The sequence below is a fragment of the Lygodium microphyllum genome, chromosome 23, assembly GCF_053477565.2.
Source record: "Lygodium microphyllum isolate KBCC chromosome 23, Lygodium_microphyllum_v1.1.10, whole genome shotgun sequence".
Classification (NCBI taxonomy): domain Eukaryota; kingdom Viridiplantae; phylum Streptophyta; class Polypodiopsida; order Schizaeales; family Lygodiaceae; genus Lygodium; species Lygodium microphyllum.
Window position 1 is genome coordinate 15,800,469 of NC_141157.1, and position 24,690 is coordinate 15,825,158.

The window sequence follows — 24,690 nt, forward strand, 5'->3', positions numbered from 1 at the left end:
GATCTCTCCTGCATCAATCCTGGAATGCTCGTGATTGTACACTTGTTGAGAATAGCAAATGATGCTTGTTATGTATGCCCATAGAGGCTAAATGTGTGCCCAAAAGAGGCTTGCCCATAAAAGGCTTTGTATGAGAGATATGACAAAGATTTATGCTCTAGAAGCTCTAAGAAGAGATGTCCAAAATCCCATATGCATAGTGAGGTACATTGGTACTATCCAAAAAGCTATAAAGGCATGTACTTGGTTGACATTCATTTTAAGGAGACAGGTACTTTTAGTTTGAGTCACTCAAGATTGTGTTTATGAGTCCAAGCTAATCTATCTTGGAACCTAATTCACTTGAGTTACAATCTCTTCTTTCTATCATGTATCGGTTCTATGATTTGCATCCGCCATAGCCAACTAGCTTAGATCTGTCATTTTTAACATGGTATCAGAGCCATGGCAAGCTAGCATGGCGAGCTAGTTCTAGCATCATTAGTTAGCCACATTCTAATGTAAATGGATAGTAGGAGTTGAACCTACTTTAAGGCCCTCTGCCATATCCATATCTTAGTCCACCTACGGCCAAGAAAGAGGCTTAAAAATCCTTCTCTCTATTGGGCTTGATGAACAAACAAGGGGATAGTTTATAGGTTATTTCAATAATTACAAGTTTGAAATTGTTCAAATTTGGGGCAAAAATGGTGGTTCTAAATTGGGACTAGGATTAACTAGCTAGTCTTAGTCCCTAACTTTCATTTGAGCCATCATACCATTTTTAATAGGACCTTGCCATTGTGAATATCATTGGGATAGCTTGACAAGGTCTATAATTTTTGTTAATTCCACTGTGTTTGTAATACAATTTTCAAGGTTATAAAATATCATTTATCCTCATATAATAAGCTTTGTTTGAAGCTATTATATGCATTGATTGAAGTTCAAATACGGGAGATATCATCAATTTATTGCCAAGCAATCTAAACATTTCATACTATTCTTCATGGCATATAATGGGAAATCATGGAGATAAGGGTAATGCATATCTTTGTTCCAATGATTAAGGACAATTTTCCAATGAAATCAAGCATACCCTTCATTCGAGCTCATGGAAACAAACCTTTTCTTAGAGTAGAATAAAAGTTGAAGCCATCTATGATGTCACTGGCCACCTACCCATATCCACTTGCATTAGCCTATATAGAGCCCACTGATTCTTCATTTGTGACAAGCTTGAATATCAATCTGAGAGTGTCAATCTCAACAAACTAGTGAGGATGTGAGAGTGAGCTTATTCAATTTGTATCTACTTAATTGTCGAGACCTAAAACGGGCCTGACACTGGCTCTAGGCACTAGCCAGGCCTCTACTACTCACCTCAAACCACCCCACATGGCCTTGCGGTTAGAAGCGTCTAAGGGGTATACTACCCTAAAATCTGATACAAAACACTTGCGTTTGTACAATTTGTAGTCCAATGGATAATCCTTTCCCACACTCCTCAGAGGGAGTCCCCAAACATATTGGTGTTATCCACCACATAAGCACATATAAAGGGAGCACCCCTCAGCTAATTACTGAAGCTCCACTACGACTCTCCTATACCTCCGGGATTGGCCCCAAGATGCGCCGTAAACACATAGAACACATTCAAAACAAGCTCCACTCTTTTGATTGATCAATCAAGGAGATAATAGATAGTCCTCACTGAATATTTTTCAAGAACTGGACCACTAACCCTATAGCTTAGGGTACATCACACTCTCAAGGTAGGCCATCACTCATAAAAACAAGTGCTATGAATCCACCAGGATGATATCATATGGTGTGTGTGCAATGCAATTGTGTATGACTACCGTGCTCAAACAAGTTTATTCATTAACAGTCAACATTGTGAAAGTGTAAAAGCGATTCTTTTCATGTCTTTCTTCTAAATTGTGATTGCTGCATTAATTAAGGCTAGTACCGAGCCTTCTCATACTACTAGACTCCTTTAATTTTAGAAAACAACATACCCTACATGACGTGCATTATAAAACTTCAGAATTTAGCATACTTTAAACACTCAACAACCCCCTTCTCCCTACCATTTAGAGTTATGTATTCATTGGTAGGTTTAAGACGTATTTTTCATGTATTTTTCTTTCACAAAAGCAATAAAAACCCACTTTAACCTAGAGATAGGGATGAACTGAGACTGAACCTCATGCTTCAACTCTACCATACATTCACAAACACAAATATTATTTTTTCCTATTTTTCAGATGCAAAAACTTATTTTTTATTTTTCTTTATTTTTATTTATTTATAGATAATTACTAATATTTACTGATTCACTGGTTTAGATTAATCGATCTTACTAAGAATGATTTTCTTATCAATTTCAACCCATAGGAACATCATACACACAACAAAACCCCCAAACATGCATAATTTCCCTTAAACCGCATAGTCGTGGGTTTTATGTGTTTGCATAAAATTATTGTACGATTGATTTTTCTTGATTACTTCAACATGGTTGATAAATTAGAGCATTGGAAGCCAAAGATAATCATTTCCAACCAAAATTTATCATAAAACTATGAAATCTACGACTTACTCATGAAATCGCACCTTATGACGTATGTATTTTGTAATTGGAGGCCCGCTTCTCAATAGCTATTGACAATCCTTCCAACCCTAATTTATGCTCTACACTCCCGCATCATCGGACGATCAAAATCTTTCATCTCAGTCCACCCCCTTCTCTCATACATTAATCCATAGAAACATGCAATAAGAGGAGAGAGGAGAGAGAAAGACTAAAATCAGATCTCTTTATTTAGTGCATCAATTTTGATCATTCTTGTGGCAATACAGGGTGAAGAAAGTGAGGATCTCATGGCCTTCTTACTTTCTCCTGATTCAACTGATCCAAAAATGATAAAAATTTGGGAGGCACCAAAAAAACCAGCACCCCCCCTCCCCCACATTTCATAAACTTGTGGTTCATCAATTTCTACACTAAACCAAGCTTATTAAGCTTTAAACATAATAATTAGTTCAAATTTTTGCATGTTCACACTTGGGAAAGCAGTTTTTTTGTCAAACGAAGGCCTATACAAACTTTGATTCAAGATCCAACTAGACGGTCGACTTTGGCATCAAAATCTATAAAGTTTGCCTCTATTATACACTTTTCAACTCTCAGATCACATAGTTGCTTCACAATGCCAAATCTTGAGGGGATTAAATGGGGAGTCAAACGGACTCTGATTGATGAACCAGGACTTGCATTGGGTTCCACGCATCAAACTCCATCTAGGCAAACTCCAACTCATTAATCCGCAACTATTTCGCTTGGCATGAAAATCTGATTTGTTACGGCCTCCCATGCTCTTTTTTGTTTCAAAATGGGCTCTAAAAATCCACTCTCACTGGCGACGGGATAGGGCAGCTCAGCCCATCAAATTAAACAAACTAATCTTCACAAACAATAACCATAGAAAGCATCAAGCTGCCACAAAACAAAATAGCCACTCCAACACAAATTGGCAAAGAGAACTATCAAAGAGGTCATTCTAATGGTGGCCCTGAATTGCCTATGTAACTTAGGATAATTGGACCAAAAACTCCTACTATAGGCGAGGACTCCTATAGCTTGGTCATCACAAATGTTCTTTTAACACATTGTTCTTTCAGAGTTTCCATAATCGAACATGTAAAAAGGAGAGAGCCAAGCATTGAGTGACCTAAGGAGAACCGGGCATCACTCTTAGGTCCTGACTCGGTACCCAAGAACCTACCAAGCTCTCGCAAGGTGACACTTAATCCTTTTCTTTTCCGCTCACTTTTATTTTTGCTCCAACCTTCCTTGTTTCTTTATTTTGGCTAAATGCTACCCCAAGGAAGACAAGGCATCGGCCTTGGGTCTGACTAACTCATCCCACCCCAGAAACCTACCAAGCCCTCATAAGGCGATAATCAACTCCTCATAGAAATTTCCTTTTTTTTCTTTTCCATTTTAGGGGTTAGAACCCCTTTTTACATTATCGAGACCTAAAACGGGCCCAACATTGGCTATAAGCACTAGTCGGCCCTCTCTCTACTCAAAGAACACACCCCCTCAACCTCGTAGCGAGAAGCATATAAGGGACATACTGCCCTAACCTTTATCATATATTTTGCATTTTTTTTGGATTATAGTCCAACGGTTAAGCCTTCTCCACAATCCTTAGAGGAAGTCCCTACACATAGATCGGTATAAAATACCTCGTAAAGCACGAACAAAAGGAGGCACCCTAACTAAATTCCATGGCCCCACTGCGGCTCTCCTCCTACACCTCGAGGATTGGCCCCTCGATGTGCCATTAACACAAATAACATAGGCATTACAAACTCCACTCTTATTTTAAAATGTTCGATGAGATAAGATATTTCCTCACTTAATAATTTCCCAAGGAACCCGAACATCTAAACCTATAGCTTAGGTATCTCACAACTCAATGTGGGTCATATGTATAAGAAACCAATTGCAATGCATCCAGAAATTACACCATGTGATATGCGCAATGCATCTATGAATGGCCATAGTGCTCAAAAATTTTATGTTTCATAAATCAGCATAGTGAAGTGCAACAAACATTTATTTCCAACCATGATTCCAGCCTATACCTCATGTTGCATTGCTAAGGGTTAGCATCGAGCCTTCTCTTGTTGATTGACCCCTTTGAACTTAATTTATAAATGTCCTATATGGTATGCACAATCATATAGATCATCATTTCAAATTTTCTCAACAACTAATTAACATCAAAACCCCTCTTTCCCCCTATCATTTAGGTTACGCATTGTTGATAGGTGTAAAGAGTGGTTTTTTCACGTGTTTTTCTTGTAAAAAACTGTAAAAATGGACTTTAACATGAATTCAAGGCTGAGCTGAGGCTTATCCCTCATGCTCTAGCCATGCCATATATTTGCAAATATAAAGCATATTTTTTCTTAATTTTTTAATGTTAAAAAAACTAATTTTTCTTTTTTTCATTATTTCAATAAATTTTTTGCTTTTTTTAATTTATGAGTTGGGACTTATCACAATCATTGAGAGTTGATTATATATTCATTTCTACTCCATATGAACCCAAAAATCACAACAAAACCCCTAAATTTTATCATTTCTATGAAAATTACATAATTGCGGGTTTTGTGTGTTTTGATATTAATTGTTAAATGACTAAATTTTTTGGTTTTCTTCAATATTTTTTATAAATTTCAGCATTATCAATCAAAGGCGTCCATTTACAAACAATTTCATCAAGCATCTTTCATGAAACAAATGAAATGATTGCTTACGCATAGATTCGATTTTGGAGGCGCATATTTAATGGTTGGGAGGCCATTGATCCTCTCTTCAACTCTGATCTATGATCTCCTTCGCTATGCTTCCATTATTCAATCAGCTTCTTGCATCGATCCCCTTTCCCTTCTCTCATAGAATCACACATGTGAATAGCCATCAAGAGGAGAGAGGAGAGAGGAGAGAGGAGAGAGGAGAGAGGAGAGAGGAGAGAGGAGAGAGAAAGACCAATTTTTCAATTTCTTCACTGGGCAACCATTTTTTGATTAGCAAGTGGTAAAGAGGAGTGAAAATTTGGAGAAGATGATTGCCATGATCTATTGTATGGGTTGCTTACAGGCTGCAACCCCCCTCCTCCTCACAAATCGTCACAAGGGGACGACCGTTTTTTACACACCACTTCAAAAAACACACCCCCCACCCGCCCCCACAAAAAATTTTGGGGCCACGGGCCCCCTAAGGCCCATACCCAACTTTTTTCTCTTTAAATGTCCATTTCAACCTTTGAATTGCGGCTTCCCGTATCTCTTCTGTTTGGTGCCCGATTCCAACTCTGGAAAATCTTGTCTGTTTGACTTGACTTCTCAAATGGCTGGGAAGTGCTCTCTCTTCAATCAGATCGTCAAAAAAATTACTAAAAATCCACAACCACCGTAACGGCTAAAGTTTTGCATTTTCCGTCTGCCTTGGTCTCTAAAAATTGTCGAACCTTCATGTTCTGCTTTCATCGGCTTAAAATTCCCGCATAAAATTTTGCATTAATCCACTTCTTTTTTACACTTTTTGGGTCTTTAAAAGCTGCTCTCATTGGTGACTACATGATAGGGTGACTCATCTCGTCAAATCCCATGAACTGAGCTGCACAAACAACACCCAAAGAAAGTATCAAGCTGCCACAAAAAATATACTCAACAAAGCACAAGAATAGCTCTCACCCTATCTCTAATAGAATCAAGGCATGAGAATCCACGAGCGATAGGCCCAACATAATCTGATAGAAATGCAGAGTGAGTCGCTAACCAACTGCTTTAACACGAGCTAGCTAAAAAGCCTATCAAAGAGGTCATCCTAGTGGTGGTCTGAACTACCTACCTAACTTAGGACAATTGGACTAGGACCTCCTACTAGGAGAGGACTCCTATAGCCTGGTCATCATATTTTTCTTGTAACACATTTACCTCCCAAGGTTTCCATACTCATGCATGTAAAAAGGAGGGAACTAAGCATAGAGTGACCCAAGGAGAACAAGGCATCGGCCTCAGGTGCTAACTCGGTGCCCAAGAACCTACCAAGCTCTCGCAATGCGACACTTAATCCTTTTCTTTTGCTCACTTTTATTTTTTCTCCAACCTTCCTTATTTTTTCCTTTTTTTTTCGGCTAGCTACTACTGTAGGAAGACAAGGTATCAAACCTAGGTCTAGACTTGCCCTAGGTACCTAGCAAGCCTCCACAAGGCGATAATCAACTACTTGTATAATTGTTTTTTCCCTTTTCTTATTGAGGGGTTAAAACCCCCTTCTACACACCTCTGTAAATTTTTCTATAGATATATTCAACATTTTCTCTTCTTTGCTATTTTGGCAAGCTTCTCTAAGTGCCTACCACTAGCAAGGACTCCTAGGACAGCTACCTAGCAAGCAAGAAGGACAGGTCACAAGGACTACCCTCTATCACAGGTCTTTAATGCCTAACAATGTCCTAACAGGAGGTATACGACTACTCAAATCTTCCCTAGATATACCTAACCAAACCCTAGGACTTCATGCCTTGATTGCCAATCCCCACAAATGAAAGGAAAATAACCCCCACATACACATATAACATTGTTAGCTTAAGGGAAAAAATAAGAAGGTGACGATACCACCTCGAATGGCCACAAGAAGCTCTTGTGCAACAAAGACTCCCTCCATGCACTTCATCCAACCTGTGTGATGCAATCAATAAAATAGAAAACCATTAAACATACCTGCACCAAACTAACATGTGGCCCTCTTGGCCTAAAGAGATATAACATTTCACAACCAATAGAATGACCCTCTTGGCCTTATGAAATAAAACATTTTACTACCATTCAACACAATGCACTATTGAAATGATCCCATGGTCCTAACGTTACTCACCTAAGCACAAAATCGACCAAGGATAAGGCCTCTTAGGCCCTATACTAAGTGCGTCAACTTATTAGCTAACCCCCCTACATAAATAGCAAGGGGTATCCAACGAATATGACGATACACAATCCTATGCATCCATTATAGAGGAGGAAGGTGCTCACTTGCTACCTAACTCATAACCCAAACTAACCATCAGCAGTTGAAATATGATGTGTCAGTAAGAAGACCCCAAAGTAATCTAGGGCTAATGTTAGGAGCTAATTCTAGGAGCTCCCCTAGACCACAATTGAAAAATACATCTTCTATGAAAGCATAGTTAGTCAGGGAATCCGCAAAGCAATTCCATTGTTGAGGAACTAATTGACAAGTCACCATCTCAAAGATATGCAACATATCCAAGGCTACACGATGATATATCTGTAAGATGGGATCCCACACACTATAGGTCCCATTTAGTTGATTGATTACTAACTATGAGTCACCTTTAGCCAAGAATTAGCAAATACCACCACATCAGACTATATATGTTGGGGATCTTCAATGACCATACCAATGCTCGCATTTTTAGCGAGCCCTCTGGAAGCTCCATTAAAATGCAAAGTATAAAACTGGGCTTCATTGATAGGCCACGCTATACTAATCAGCTCACTCGTACTTATGATAATCAAAATCAAGCCGAGAGAGAGAATGTATAGCAGGCACAATCCCTCCTTCTTTGCTGAACTCGATAGGAATGCTAGTCAAAAGTCGTTGACAATGATGGTAGTAGACCTTAATCTCCCACGTAAAGAATCCATCTTGCCACTCAGTAATCTGATACCCTTTGTTCCACCAGATCACTCAACCTTGGTGGTAATGTTGTCAAGGTAAGAATGCTCTAGATAGGAAATGATGCTTCCCATCTGCTCGTCGTGGTACCTACTGCACATTAAAGCTGAATCCTAAAGAACCTACACATAGGCACCAAGCCAAACGTCAGTCCTTACACATAATAAGGCTTCAGCTTATTAAAGTTAACTTTAGTCTTAAACTCTACCCTCTGCAAATCTGCTAAAAGGGCTGTAGAGCCATTCTTTCCTAAACGTACAATCTTGTATGGTACATCCCATTTGGGTTCTAATTTTCCTGGAAAGAGCTCTTGATGAGGATCATAATACAACACCAATTGACCTTTCACAAATTTGTAATTCTTAGCCTAAAGATCATGAAGGGTTTTCATTCTCATCTTCCCTACTTCTTGATGTAGTAAAACTTGCAACCGAATCTCATCAAGATGTGCCAGAGACGTATGCCGTTTTTGTAACGCTTCTTCCTCTCCCAATGAATGATTGAGGGCAAAACGCATAGTGGGGAGCTCTATTTCTAATGGCAAAACGCACTCCTCCCCATACACTAGCTTGTTTTCCGATACTATCATGGAGGTAATTTTGTTATTAAACTAGATCTTCAAAATTCCAAGGAGGATGGAAATTTTATCCCCAAAAATCCATCTATTGGTGGGGTGAAGGCTAGAAGGTTCCTAGGCTTTCATGGAAAGCTTGACAAGATTAACTCTAGAAATGGGAGTTCAACCATTAAATATAATCAATGGAAATCCCTACATAATGGAGTTATGGAATCATGCTGATAATGGATAGACTCAGAACAAAAAAGCCAAATTTTGAAAAAAACTAGATAAAATATTCTTCTATTGTGATATAATTGATTAAAAAGATTGTGATCTCAAAAACTTCAAAGAAAAATTAAACCTTTTCAAAAAGGCAATGACAAAAGCTTGGGGTAAACAACACTTCACTCACTATATGATAAGAAGTTCTTATGTTTATATGGTAGGAAGTTCTTATGTTTATATTATCAAGAAAGAAAAAAATACTTTAGGCACACAAGACATGGAGGAGGAAGAGTCAAAGCAAACAGTCAATTGTATGTCTTTCAATGACATTATGTATAAATTTGGCATAAATTCAAGCTTAAATATACAACCACATCATACAATACATCATCCTTGCCAAAAACCATACAAATTGTTACACAAAAAAGGAGAGAGGGATATCAAAGCTCTTGTGCAATGTAAACTAAACAAAGAGAAGGCAATTCTTTAAGATATTTCAATATGTCTCTGTTGTAGAGGAATCCTTGGATTCATTCCACTCAATAAGGCCTCTACATTTCAAAAACTCTTACTTTCTATAGCCTAGGAGAAGCTTCAAATATATTGCATCTCTCACATGGCTAAGTAAATAGGAGATAAGGACTCCAAAGTATCTAGCTCTAGACCCACTATAACCATGCATGTAGCCAAAAACCCTTATGCCTTCTTCCTTCTCTACTAAAATTATCTTCTCAACTCTATTGAAAAATTCAGATCCAATGACTTTGTAAATAGCTTTTGAAGCCATCATTAGCGAACTTAGAGATCTTGAGAATCTATTGTGATAAATTGCAATAGTTTGATGATTTAAGCTTCCAATATAGTGGCCAGTCCTTGACTTGTTTCAATCTTTAGTGCCCTAGAGCCCTTGCCTCTTCCAATAAAGTTATCATGATCTTCAATTTCAATTTGTATAAGAAAGAGAAAAGATTTCCTTATGCTTCATTCCACTCAAACAGACAGTTAAAAGATAGAAGGTTCGTCAATGGCAACACTCTTTCTGCCATTGCATTGATAAATCTTCGATAATATTCCAATGATGACCAAAAGTTGTGCACCTCTTTTCGAGTACGTGACGGGCTCATAGAGACTATAACCTTTATCTTTTCAGGTTCAATAGCAATACCAACTGAACTAACTACATTTCCAAGTAACAACCCGTAGGGTATTCCAAGTATACACTTTCTAGGGTTAAGAGCAATGCAGAACTGTCTACAATGCTCAAAACATTTCCTCAAAATAATCAGTTGTCGCTCCCTTGTGATGGCTGCCCCTAGATCATCAATAAAGAATTTTAACTCCTCTGGGGAGATATCACCAAAGGACTTATCAGTAGTTTGTTTCCAAGACCCAGCATTACATAGACCAAAGGCCATCACATGATATGCAAAAGGTACCAAAGACAGTGATAAATTTCATTTTTGTAAAATAGCTAGTTCTCACAACAAACAAAATAACTGGAAATTCATGAAATGCACTATACTTGCAAAGAAATACAAGAGATACACCATGTTTGCAAGGAAGCCATAGCCAAGGTAGCTAGGCATGAAATTATACTGCCATGAAAGGTTGAGAATCATAGATGAATGCTGCAACATGAATACTCACCTCATGTCAAGGTGGGACATGGCATATACCCCATATCTTGGTGGCTAAGAGCATGCACCCTCTTAGTTGGTGGGAGAAAGGAACCTCAAAGCATGTATTGCTTGAAAAGGGCAAAAATATCCTTCACATGTTGCATCTCCACATTTTATACTTAACCCTAGCCTACCCTAGACTAAGGTAACTTATGCTTTATTACAAGCCATCCTGGCCTAAAAGAGCTTTGTCCTCAAAGCTAAATAGGGAACAAATTACAAGTATGATTACAAGGATAGCTCGAAGTATTTGGAATCATGTTGAAATAAAGCTCCATATTGATGATTACAAGGATAGCTTGAAGTATTTGGAATCATGTTGAAATAAAGCTCCATGTTGATGAAGATCAAAGAGGTTAATGAAGAAGGACCATATAAATGGAACAAACTACTGTAAACTGTCCAAAACAAGCTGTAGTACAAAATTAGCCATATCTTGAGCTAGAAGTGGTAGATTTCCATGTGTGATATATAGAAATGTAGAGGAAAACATGTAGTATCCATCCATGCCTTCAAAATAGAATTTTGATTATTATAAGACAATTTATCTTCTCACATAAATTTAATACAGCAAATTGTTTACTGCCATGTTTATGAATTGTCCTCTTGCTTAAGCCATGGAAATTATAAGCTATCTCTGCTATCTTGAAAGGAGACTCAAAGGTTAGGAACTCTTATGAGCTAATAACAAAGTATATCCCTTGCCTTGAGGACGAGCGGGATTGGATGCATGTGCTTGCCACCATCAACCTATCATTCTCAGATGATGAAGAGAATTATAAGCAGGCTGCAAGGATAGTCGGTGAGTTTTGTGTGAAGTCACATCCTCTCAACTTCCAAAGGGTAAGACCCTACCCTTATTAGTACCACTTTGTATGATGACCAAGAGCCCTAGCTGACAGCCAACACCTATCCCTTTCCACATTCTATCTATCAAACTCAAACTCTTGGGGATTCTTGAATACTTGACAAGAGAGCTAGCAAGTAAACCAACTACCAATCTCAAACCCCTCAAGGATCTTATGGACGAGCCAAAGTGGTAGTGGACCAAAGTGCACAACTTGAACCTAGTGTACAATTGGGCACTAATCATGAACAAGAAGAGGGTTGAGACTAGAAGCCTTGGAGATGATGAGTAGTCAAAAGATAACAATTCGTATGACAAGTATGAAGACTGCTACTCTACAGATGAGGAAAGTGAGAAAGAGACTAAGACAATAGAGTATGGCACGGACGACAAAGTGATTGAACAAATACAAGTAGACTCCAAGCCCAGGAAAGCCAATGTCTTTAGAATTGAAAGAGGAGTCTTCATAACAAAATGCAAATGTACTTGGTCGGACCACCTAGGGGTGATAGACTACGAGCAAGTTGGATTAGTTCAACCAAGTACCACACCACTCCTTGGTACAAAAATCAGCCTCGGAGTTGCAACCACTAGGGGAAACTCCTTCTAGAAAAGGTTGTGAGTTTAACTCCGAGTCGGAAATGAGCTCTGAGAGCAACCCAAAAGAAGTGTCCTGAATACCTAAGGCCAAACGCATCAAAGGGGACTTGCCAATCCACCTAGTGCACAAGCAGTTGAAGGAGGACAAGAGGAAGCAACCAAGGGGATTGGAAACTGAAGAGAAATGGAAGCCCCATGACCTATCTAAGTGCTTCATAAAGTTCAAAAAAGGCGACAGGGTAGTGATCTTGTAAGGAGCTAAGAGGCAATGATAGGCAAATGAACCAATTGAAGGGCCTGCTAAGGCCAAGGAAGCCAACTTGGCAAGGGGAGGGGAAAAACCTCGACCTATGTTCATAGCTAACAACCTGACGACGCAAGAGGAGGCTGATCTCATTATTCTCCTACGAGAGTACATAGATGTATTTGCTTGGTCCTTAGATGAACTCAAAGGAGTCAATCCAAGGGCTGTGACCCATAACATCCCAATGACTCCTAATGCAACACCTGTTAAATAGCTGCCATACCCGATGAATCCAAAGCATGCATACGCTGTCAAGGAGGAGAAAGATAAGTGATTGAAGGCCAAGTTCATCCAGGAAATCGAGCACACAGAGTGGGTATCACCCATAGTGATTTCCCTGAAGAAGAACATAAAAATTTGACTGTGCATAAACTATAAAAAGGTTAATTCTGCAATAAAGAGAGATAACTATCCATTACCCTACACTGACCACATACTCGAGAGAGTAGTGAGAAGAGAGGCCTAGAGTTTCCTAGACGGCTTCTCAATTTATATCCAGGTGTAGGTGCATCCTAACGATAGGCATAAAGCAACATGTGCAATGGAATGGGGCATGTTTGCCTTTATAGTCATGCCATTTGGGCTGATGAATGCACTAGCTACCTTTCAACACCTCATGTGTACCATCTTCAAAGACATGCTTAGGCAAGAATTGGAGGTTTTTCTTGACAATCTATGCATTCACTCCAGTTGGAGGGAGCACCTAGATAAACTTCATGTAGTCTTTGAGTGGTTTAGGTTGTATAACCTCTCCTTGAACCCCTTGAAGTGTTAGTTCTGGGTGAAACATGGATGTATCCTTGGGCACGTGGTATCATTGACTTCTCCAAAGCCAGAGCCATTGTCAATTTACCACCACCCATGACTATAAGGGAGTTTGGTGCTTCCTGAGACACACAGGGTACTGTTGGTGATTCGTTTTGAACTATGCATTGATCGTTAGGCCCCTTTACAAGTTGTTGATCGTATTCAAGTGGACAGAGGAATGCCAACATGCCTACCAAGAACTAAAAAAGACTCTCATGACCACACCAATTCTATGAGCCCCAGATTGAAACATAACATTTCATGAGCACATTGATGCCTCAAAATTTATCGTGGGAGCTCTTTTGTGCCAACCTGGTGAACATAATCTCAATTATCTTGTGAGGTTTGCTAGCAGACAACTCATGGATATAGAGATGAATTACTTCACAATGGAAAGGGTGTTGAAAGATATGACAAATGATGTATGCTCCAGGAAGAGATGTCTTGTATCCCACATGCATAGTGAGGAGAGTGGAGAAATATCAGAGACTATATAATGATGTACTTGGTTCACTTTTCAATGCAATGTCATAGTACTTTTGTCCTTCAATCAAGTGTCTATGTCATTGACTTACACACAAGATTTTGTTTATGAGTCCAAGTCTCAATCTTGGAACCTAATTCACTTGTGTGACAGTTGGTCTTGTCTGTGTCCATCTTCCATCCTCCATAGCTCATGCCATGCTCTAGATCCACGTCTTTTGAGCTCAACTGAGCATGGCCCAACTTAATCTAGATATCCTCTATGCTCTCTTGAGCTTTCTTAACTTCAATCTAGCTCAACGCTAGCTTATGATCTCATTTTCAGCTCTACCTTCATTCTAGCTTTCATGGCTGCCATAGCCAGAACAGTACCTACCCTACTTTGAGCAGCTAGATCTTCTAAAGGAGGCCATATCTTTTCAAAATTTCTTCAATGATCTTCTTGTGTCTATTGACACATTGAACTACAACTATAAAAGGCAGCACTTCAATGACTATGAATATTAACAAATTCAAAAGTCTAAAAACTCAACTTGCCACTCTGAAGAAGACAATAGATAAAGATGGAGTCGGTGTTGTACTCCTTGCTAGTGTAAACCAAGATTCTTATGAAAATCATCTCTACTCTCAACAATGTACCTAATTTGTCATAGAAGGACATTGAGCACTCTCCACTTGATGAAGAAACTAAACATAAAAATAAAGGTGCAAAGGGAGCTATCTCAATGCAGAAACATAGTCTATTGACCAAAGGAAATTATGGAGCAAAGGGCCGAGGCCGAGGATTCAACTCTAATAAAAAAGATTGAATGACATGTCATTATTGTGGTAAGACTGGCCATATAGCCAGTGAATGTTTCCACCGTAAAAGAGCACAATAGGTGTAGAATGGTAACCATCATCAAAATCAGTTCATGAATGAAGAAGATGAAGAAGATGCTTCTGCCATCAACAGCAACTCTAACAGATTGTTTTGAAGAAATTATCTTTCCCATAGTTGATTTTATGTTTTTCCATAGAGAATTTTGTTTCCCTTAGTGAATTTGCTTGTAAAAAAAAAACCCTTGCCAAAGATGTAAAGTTTCAAGCTTTATCTTGACTAGGCTGCCTATGAGCTAGTCTCCTAGGCCATGTGATCATGTAGGGGGCAGCAAGTGTAGGAACTCATCATTTGAGGGGGGTGTTGAAATATATGACTGATGATGTATCCTCCATGGCTTATTCCATGCTCTAGATCCATGTCTTTTGACAAAGGGAAGGCCTAGCAATGGTATTCGTTGTAAACAAATTTCGTCATTACCTTTTGGCTACGTCTCCTTTGTCTTCTTTGTTAACTATCAAACCTTGCTTTATCTAATGAACAAACCTTGCACTATAGGGTGCATAGCTAGGTGGTTACTTATGCTTCTAGAATTTAACTTCTCTATGGTTGTGTGCAAGGGTAAGTAACATTACATGGTATACCATATGTCCCGCATACCTTGTTGAGAAATGACAAATGATGTATGCTCTAGGAAGATCCTGAATCCCATATGCACAGTGAGGAGAGTGGAACAACCCAACTTCTATAAAGCATTGTACTTGCAAGATGAGTAAAATAATATGATGGTACTTATGTTATTTCAGTTGAGAATCTGAGTCATTGTCCAACTACACAAGACTATGTTTATGAGTCCAAGCTAATCAATATTGGAACCTAATTCACTTGTGTGACATTCTATCTTCAACTCTATGTCTTCATGAGTTCATTCTATCTCTTCAAACCACCATAGTCATGCTCTAGATCCGCTCTTTTGACATGGTATCAGAGCTCAACTGAGCATGGCCCACCAACCTCCTGCAGGTCTCAAACTATCCTATGAGCATAGATCTATCCTTACCTTGGCCTTAGACCTAGCCATTAATACAAGGGACAACTTAGTCACATGCATCAAATGATTGGATACTACCTTCACCACACTAGCCACAACCAAGAGCTATGAACGGCTAGATTTAGGGCTCCTAAGTGAGCCATTAGTAGCAAATGTACACTCCTTGCCATACACATGGAATTCATGTTTATCAAGATTCCCATGGTAGATGAGGAATTGATTGCCACCGAAATCTCTCAATAGAAAGCTTGCAAACAATGACTAATCACTTCCTATAGCAAGAGCAAAGTCTCTGCAATAAGCCAAGAGCTAGAAGAGCTAAAAAAAGTCAGCCATCTCTGACTCTTCTATTCTACGCAAATGGTATGATCTTCATCTTCAATGGGAACAAGAGGACCACCAAATTATGACCAATGTGGAGCAGAGATGAGCAATCAAATGGTATGCTCTTCATCTTCAATGGGAACAAGAGGACCACCAAATTATGACTCTTCTATTCTACGCAAATGGTATGCTCTTCATCTTCAATGGGAACAAGAGGACCACCAAATTATGACCAATGTGGAGCAGAGACGGGCAATCAAAACCTCTGAGGATGACCCAATCTATGTGGCTCCTACCTCGTTCAAAGTATTGTCCATCCATCCTAATCAACCATTAGAGGACCATGTCATGGCCCACCCCTATTTCGATCGAATCCTAACTGAGGAAGAACTGCATATCGCTAGCAGGATGAACTCCAATGACTTCCTCATTGATGTCTTGACCTACATTACACACATAGGTATTAGACCTCATGACATGGACCATCACGCCCACTTGGAATATAACCCAAACTTCTATGATTGGCTCGTGATGAAGTAACGAAGAGCACGCATGCGCATCATGCCCTTAACCCTTCATACTCCAATCCTAGGAAGGATTTTCATCACTCTCGTAGGGGAGGGGGTAAGGTGAAAAAGAATACATGACTTAAACCTTAAACAAAACTTTAAAAAGTAAAAAGGGTTGATTAAAGTCAAATTGTACTTAAGGAAAATCTTCATGGAATTCTGGGTTGAACTATGTGGACTACTTGAAGCAAAATTTTCATTATGTACTTGAGTACTTCATCTTTTCATAGCATATATTCACAACCCCCTCATCTTTTTGCAAAAAATATTTTTAAGTAAACTAATATTGAGCTATTACATCATGATAGGAACTCAAGATGGAGGGGCATGACAGAGGACGCAAACTCCCATTTACAAAAGAAGAGTAGGACAAATACAGTCTAACAATGAAAACAAGGGCCTTTAATCAGCTTAAGTTCAGAAGCATTCAGAACTTAGAAAGCATGGTGATGAAAGAGCAAGTGGTAAAAAAAATACACTACAATGAATATGAGTAGGAGCTCCTAGGACAACTTGAAAAGATGAAGGAAGACAAAAAGGGTACCATGGCGCTATTGGAGGTGGAAAAGGACACATTCGCTATCTACCAACTAGAGAAGACAAAGCAAATAACCATCTATCAGAGGCATGTGAACAACCTAAAAAAGAAGGAATTAGAAGCAAGAAAGAAAATGGAGGTGGAGAAGGAATAAGAAAGTGCAAAAGAGCTAGGAGTGGACAAGGTAGAGGGAGAAACGGGGCTAGAAACGGACTTCTCAAGCCTCATACAAGGGCAAAAGGATATGGAGGAGCAATTTGAACAATTAAAGAGCCTAGGAGAGGAGCTCACCAAGAAGCTGAAGAGGGTACAGACACAAGCCCATGCAAAATTCCAAAAGGAGAGGAGGCAAAAGGAACAAATACTAAAGGAATTGCAAGAGATTAGGGCCCAAAAGGACAAGAATCAGCTAAAAAACTACTAGAGGTGGAGAACCGACTCCTCGGGACCATCCAAGAGTAGAAATGACTAAAAGAAGAGTTGAATCACCACAAATAGGACAAGAAGAAGATGCTATCAATCTAGAAAGAACAAGAAGAGGTGGTGACAATGTTGTCACAAGAGCTAGGTTGAGTCAAGGCAAGATGGAGGAGAAGGCCGAGGCTTGGGGGAAGAGAGGAACCTTGGAAGAGTCAAGGACTTGGTTGAATGCCTTGTCCTAGCAGAAGGTAGGATAATCATGGTGGAAGCAAGATCAAAGCAGTGAAAGCAAGGCTATAAGTCTAGCAACATACCTTCCTCAATACAATACTTTATGTAACTCAGGCTGGGGATGATGACCCTGTGGAAGGGCTAAAGAGGAAGCTAGAGGTCTCAAAAGGAGAGCCATTAAATATGAGCTCTAAGAGCACACCCCAAGAACTAGCACTAGCCCAATCCTAGCACAACAGAGGCAACTTTTGATGCAAATAGGGCTCTTGACAAAGGAGTTAGAACAACTCGAAATTAGATAACAAGAGCACCGAGAGTAGCCACCCACAATAGCCCAAGAAAAACCACCAAGGGACGAAGGGTCTAATATTTTGAGCAACCTACCGACACAAAAGCACAAAAGAGTGAACAGAGCCCTCCCCCACATCCATCAACCAAAGTACAAGGCCAAGAAGAAGAAGATCCTACCACCGCAGAAAGAATCATCGAGGCAAAAATAAAAAGTCAAGAGATGGCTAAACACATGAGGAGAAAGTATAACACCAAACCACAGAGTTGCCCGATGTCTAGATGCCGCAAATTGAGGAACAAATGCCTATCAATTGGACACTGGAACAGAACCATTGGGAGCAATGGAAGAATGGGTGTAGCCCATTTGAACTTGAATTTTTCTACCCTTCTGCCCTGAATCGAGTGCTACCCCCTCAAGTGGTTGAAGGAGCCATCTAGGTCGCAAAGAGGCTAGGGAAGCGGTGGCTAGACGAGAGGGCTAGAAAGCCCATGTTATGGAGAAGAGAGACTATGAGGTACTAGGAGGATAAGGTCACGAAAGAGCCAAGAAAGGTCAAAGGCTATGAAGTCCAACCTAAATAGCACTGAAGGATTTGGGACACCAATTTTGAGGCATGGATGGCTTTTTGCAACACACTACCATATGAAAGGGATGAGCCCACCTACATGGCTTACCCAAGGTGCCACAGTGTGGATTTTGATAGGGGAAAGCATGGCAGGTACGATTTCCCTTTGATCTACAACATCAATGCCACCACTCTTGAAGAATGCATTACCTTTGGAGCACAAGACCTCAAACCCTCCATTACCCACTTTTTGGACGAGTTCATGGCATGGCCTGACCCCGCTTTCCGTACCACTTGTAATTATCTCCACCTCTTGCAACTTCTACTTTAAAAAACCAATAGCCCAAGAAGAGTGCTTCCCACCCCTCTCTTTTGATATCAACGTAGGGATAGACAATACTACAATGACCCACCTAATGTTACCAAGCCTAAGGTGTGTGTCTTCTCATACCAAGCCTAAGGTGCATGTTTTAAAATAAACAAAGCCTTTTTCAATCTGCACACTTTTTTTTCTTTCTCCTTATGCATAAAACCACAATGCTAAAAAACATACACTCCCTCATGTAAATCACCATTAAAAAATGCAATTTTGATGTTCAACTAATGTACATTCCAACCACTATGAGATACTAATGCATATATGCTATGACTAGCTGTCATATAGCAAGTGAGAGTAAAGTTCTCATCAAATTCAATGCCCTTCTTCTGAGCATAACTCTTTTCCACAAGTCTAACCTTCTAGTGATAAACACCACCATATTTTTTGTGCTTTAACTCATAAACCCACTTGGTGCCAATGGCCTTCTTGCCAAGAGGGAAAATCCTATAAGAACCAAACAACATTTTTAACAATAGTATCATACTCAGATTGCATAGTAGCCATCCAATTTTCTAAACTTTGTCTCTTTGAAAAAAGCAAAGTTATCCTCATCACACACACTAGAAATAGCCAATGCATAACAATTTGATACATAAGAGGCACTATGAGAGCCCGAACAAGTATGACTATCCAACAATGCATCCAACTTACTATCATGCAATGTTTGTATCAGTTCACTTTGGCATAGTTGTGGACTGCTCAATCTCTACTCTCTCTTCAAGAAGTGTATCATTCACATTGGCATAAAAAACATGTTGATTTGTGTTATCATGAGAAACATGCATTGGCTAAAAAGCTACATCATTTAGTACTACATGTGACTACACACACCACTAAAAAGAGGCAACAAAGTGTCATAGATATGCTATGAGTGTGCGTCTATCTCTTTTCTACATGAAAGTAAATGATGAATAGCATCTTCGAAAAAGATAACATCACAATTGACTAAGATACACTTACTTTATGGATGGTATAATTTATAACATTTGCCTCATTACTGTGCCCAATAAAAATACATTTTATAGCCTTCTCGTCCAACTTTTTGCATTGTTACACTAGTACCAATTTAAGCATAAGCCAAGCAACCCAAAACATGCAAGTGACCCATTGATTACTTTTTGCTATGTCAAGCCTCATACAAAGTAATAGACTACAAGGCCTTAGTGTGAGACACATGTTAAGTACATAAGATGCATATAAAATAGCTTCAAGCTAGAAACTATGTGACAAAGATTGACACTTTATCGTGTGTCATGTCATCTCCATGAGTGATCTATTTTATTTCTCAGCTCTACAATATTTTGTCGTATTGTATATGACACTGCACATTAGTGTTTTATCCTAGACTTAGCTAAATATGCATTAAAGTCCTTAGACATATATTCCCTCCCCTAATTAGAATGAAGGGTGCCCACTTTATGTCCCAACAAATTTTCAACTATATTGATGGTTGAGATAGCAAGCTCAACACGTGCAGACATTGATGATGGACTGGCTAATTAGAAGAGCTAGCACATCTACACTTAGCATGTTGATGGTCATTATAACACTTACATGGCCATTGACTTGTCACTTATTATATTTGGTTTGTTACACCTATCTAGAACTGGCATAGTTATAGTGCCACCTCGATTAGTATAAACGGTTATGCACTATTTGACTTAGTAGACCACTTTCCTTTATGTTGTACATTATCTATACTTTATGTACATTGAAAAGTGTGTGGAAAAAGAAGAAAAATTTAGCAAGAAAATGTTTTGGCCTCCGTCTCTCTTTGTGTACTGAGTGAGCTTCTCCTTGTGTATATTGTGGATGTTCAGCATAGCAGCTTAAGTAAGGCCCTCAACCACACAATTTGTGACATTGTATCAAAGCTACACCACTCTAGTAGAGGCTAGTTCTGGAGGTTGAGATGAAGGAGAAGAAGCAAGGATTTGAGAAAGTAAGCTACAGGTAAGAAGCTCTCACATTCTCTCGCTCTTTCTCTTGGATAGTGCTTGTGAAGGCACTAGAAGTAGGGTAGAGCAAAATTTCAAATTGCTCTGCTATAAAAGTTGATGGTATGCAAATCGGATGCTTGATGCGTACGTAGCAAGCACCGGAAGGTCCCCAAGAACAAAAGAACTCTACTTAAGCTCAAAAAGCAAGAAGATAGACTTGCATGACATGAAGAAAAGAGACAAATTGGGTACAATCTCCCCCCTATGCCTTGTGTGAGCGCTTCACAAGGCATGTATTTATAAATTTATTCATCTCAAAGCTCAAAAATAGCCCAATTTTACAATAAGTGTGCTTTAGCTTTTGTGTTTTCTTTTGTTCAAATAAAGAATAAAGCGGTTGGGCGTCGGGCTGTGCCCAAATACAATGTCCAATAATAAAATATTTAAACCGTGCGCCCATGTGCATACAAAATAATAAATATTTTTTAAGTGCTTCAATAAATAAGTGCTCCTAAATAAATATTAGCGCCACACCTTTAATGATAAGGTGCGTGCCCATCAAAAATGATAATTTCTTCTAGGTAGTTTGAATATAGGCTATCGCCCAGTGCTTTCCAATGCCACCGCCGCCTACTCTAGACATCAACTAAAGCATTCACAATTGTTAGAAAATAATAAAATTAAACCGACAAAATGTCAGAGAGAGAACCAGGGAGAGAGAAAGAGGAGAGAGAAGACTGCAGAGGAGAGAGAAATACTACAGGAAGAGAGAGAATAAGAGTGCCAAGGAGAGAGAAAGACTAGATTTAGAGAGAGAAAGACAAGAAAGAAGGGGAAGCCATAGAAGCTGTGAGCAAGAAGGGAGAGAAAGACTGTAATTGTATTAATGTGTCAAAAAGATATGTAAAATTACATGTCCTCTCCTTTTATACCAATGTCAGTGTGACATGGCATAATATCAATATTATTTACACTAATTCCTTATTCTCAGCTTCTTACAATCCATCCCTTCCCAAAAGTTTTTGTCCTCAAAAACAAACCTGAAAGACTAGAAAAGGATAGATAAAACAGAGTACTACTCTGATACAAGGGCTACAAAAATAGGAAAAGCACTAGTTTGTACTAAGTAATGGAGAGGATCGTAAGTGGGAAAAGTGAATAGGCCATATGAACATCCATTTTGAAATGATAAAACTGAAAACTGAACCATCATAACTCCCATAAAGGACACCTGCAAGAAATAGACAACTTCCTGTCTACTACAGAACCTGCTGTAGTAAAATGGAGATATCTTGTGATGGGCATATCCAAATCAAGTGTGCTATGAGTCAAAAGAAAACTCATTAGACATACTTGCAACCCATATAGATATCCTTCTTTTGTAATCAAACCAGAATTGAAGCTGAACCAAAACAGTAAGCTGTCCAGAAACTGTCTGCAGTAGAACCAGAATTCTGAACCCCAATATGGATGTTGGCCTAATGAAGGTGCAAAACCCTGTTCAAAACCTCCTGGATCAAAAGATATTCCGTCATAATGATTGTCCAAGAGAATAGAATGCCTCTCAACCACATACTCCAATCCACCCGAATCAAATGGATACGATGAAGTATCCCCATAATCAAATCCATGATCACATCCATAATCCTCTGGATCATAGGGAAGCACAATGCCATCTTCATATTCATGTATGCCCAAATCATGTATCATATCATCATCAGACATGTGCCAGTCATCATAACCATGATCAAGGTACTCATTATCAAATGCATTCAATGGCTATTGTAGACCTTGATTAAGTGTAAACTGATGCCCGAAAATATCATCATGAGGTTTCTCTAAGAGTCTAAAACCTTTAACATGACCATCTACATCTGCAAGTGTTCCATGTGATTCATCAACGAAGATACCATCAGCTTGTACATCTTGCTCTTCATTGTTCCCTTCTTGTACATCTTCTTGGGCTCGTACATCTTCTTGGTCTTCTTCATGCTCACCCTCTTGTTGATCCTATTGTTCATTATCCAAATCTTGTTGTTGAAGAGGTGGATGCTGATAAGCATAAGCATATTGACCATAATAGCCATTCTGCTGCCAAGGTTCAATGGAATGATACTCTGCATTATGATATGGTACATCATATTTATAAGCATTAACATGCTGTCCAAATGTACTTGCATACTACTCATATTCATTTGCATGTTGTTGTTGTTTATATTCATAAGATGCATGTGGATCATAGTGTGTACCATCAGCATATACATGTTGTCCATAAGCATAAACATTTGATTCAAGTGTACCATCAGCATATAGATGCTGGCCATAAGCATAAGCATCTGATTCAGGTCTTGTTGTTTTTTCCATAGTGGTATGGGAGGTTGAGCTGAAAGTTACTCAACAACAGCACATGACACTTGTGATTGAGAAATCAAGCTCACTCTCTGAAATCTCAAGGTCCCTTGAAACACATGATCTAGCTCAATTTGAAGCCTTGGGAGCTCTTGTTGTTACATGCTTTGTAAGCTCGGTCAACTTCATAGCAACAGAGCAAGTCATGGATGTGCTTTGGAGTGTATGTAAACATAGGAGAAACCACCACTCAGATCAGACTTTCGGGTAAACAAGCCTTCTATAAAAGTGAGAGCTGCAACATTGTCAGCATGGTCCTTCCTTTTTAACTACTATGCCTTCCAATAAAATAGTAATCCATCACATGCCAGAGTGCCTGTCAATCTTGTCATCACAGCTAGGAAAAGCAGCCTTAAAGATGAGGAGCATTGTAATCAGAACTCTGGCCAGAATGGTAGAACTCTTTATGACAGCACTATGGAGCTCGACAGTGTCAGTTTTAGTCCAGTGGTTGTGGAATCAGTTAAATCAACTGGAGCTGAAACTGTCACTGCTGCCTCGATTCTTAAGTCAAAGCTGTTGGAATCCTTATTGGACCAAAGTTTAGCAACATCTAATGCTCATGAACACTCATTTGCTAAAGTTGACCAGTACGGAGGTGGTTTTGAGTATGAAACAAGTATGGTAGCTGCTTCACCAGTAGCCAGCAGAAACCAAATGGCAGTCGAGGGTCAGCAAAACTCAAAACAGGATCAAAATTCTGGGGTGGAGTCCAACCAACATCCAGTCACCGTCTTTGTCTTCATATGTGAGAACATACTCAGAGCTGTTCCTTAATCAAAAATGCTTGCCATCATTACAACGGCTTTTTTCTCCGCAGCAAGTTGCACAACAGTAGATGGTTCCACTCAGCTTTTGTTGTGCTTATACAACTGTTGCGGCCTTTAGAGTCAGCACGTTTTGTAGGACCTAATTCAGATGAATCTGCTGCAGGAGTTGGGGATGGAGGAGATCCACAAAAAACTCAGATTCCATACAATTTCAGATGTTGACAAGTCCAAGAACGTCCTCAAATTCATGCGATCGCTCCTTCTCAGCACACCTTCCAATATTGGCAAGGAGACTTTCTGAAGCTCTGGAAATGATGTGAGATTTCACAGGGCTGTTGCATATTACACTGCATCAAGGCCTTTCAGAAACTAGCTACCCAAATAGAGTCTCCACTACGAATACTGTTATAAAATGGCCCTTTCTCCTAGCCGAAATAGTGTTTCGGGATCCCTTAGAGTACCAATGATACGTTTAGAAAGACCCCTCTCAGTTGGATCAACAGGCAAGCCAGCTGCAACCACATTGCCTTCATCTGGCTCGCTTCCTTCTCAATCCAAAACAAGGAACTGAAATGTAAAGCGGAACGAGCCAACAACATATGGTGGAGATTGACC